Source organism: Oncorhynchus mykiss, chromosome 13 (genome assembly GCF_057628025.1).
Source record: "Oncorhynchus mykiss isolate SJ-2025 chromosome 13, ASM5762802v1, whole genome shotgun sequence".
Classification (NCBI taxonomy): Eukaryota; Metazoa; Chordata; class Actinopteri; order Salmoniformes; family Salmonidae; genus Oncorhynchus; species Oncorhynchus mykiss.
Window position 1 is genome coordinate 10,316,927 of NC_143034.1, and position 1,117 is coordinate 10,318,043.

Genomic DNA, 1,117 nt, shown 5'->3' on the forward strand with positions numbered 1-1,117 from the left:
CTGGGATTCCAACAGCAACAAAGTGTTTTCCCCAAAAAAGCAGACACATCAGATGAGGGATTAGGCTGGAGAAATGTAACCACTCTCACAATTCATAGACTGAGCTATGGATCACAGGGACTGACCTTCCAAACATCAGCAGGATAATTTAAACTATGGATCACAGGGACTGACCTTCCAAACATCAGCATGATCATTTAAACTATGGATCACAGGGACTGACCTTCCAAACATCAGCATGATCATTTAAATTATGGATCACAGGGACTGACCTTCCAAACATCAGCATGATCATTTAAATTATGGACAGGCCCAAATGTAAATGTTTCAGAAAGAAAAAGACATGAGCAGCATATGTATGCATAACCATGGTAGCAATTGAAAGGGAACAATTTGTAGATTGTTGGGAAATTCTCAGAACAAAGTTCTAAGGAAACAACAAACCTTATTTTTGTATATGAATGTTATCACATATTATGCAAATATTAATCTATTGTAAAAAAGATTACTTTAAACATACATGGTAATCGAGCATCTGACCAAATTATGTGAGACTTTAGTTCTGGGTTCAATTGATATTATGCCCACATAAATGGGGAAAGAAATGAGGAATGTGATATTGATTTATCATTAGACAATTTGCATTATCCAATAGATTTTCGGCAGATATACACTTCCATAACAATTAGCGTTCCCCTACTGTCCTCAAGTGGGAACATTTTGGTAATACACCTTCTAAACACAGTAATAGACCTTCTAAACACAGTAATACACCTTCTAAACACAGTAATACACTGTAGAGAGGAAGAGGCAAAGCGAGAGGTTTCACTCTCTCCAAAATCTGTCCAAAATGTGTTTCTATGGGTTCATTTTGGACCTAAACTTTCCCGCCTTTTGGACAACGACTCGCATTGTTATGACGGAGACATGAGCATCTCGTTATTATATATAGCTATCTAGCTATATAGCTAACTCCAACCTTGCGGGGATATACTGGATACATTGACTCCCTGTTAAATTTGCCAAACTACCAAGAAGTCTTAGTTTTCATCCCATCCAGCAGATGGCGGTAATACACCATTGTTTTATATATTCCGCCCTTAAAGAAGAAGAAGAA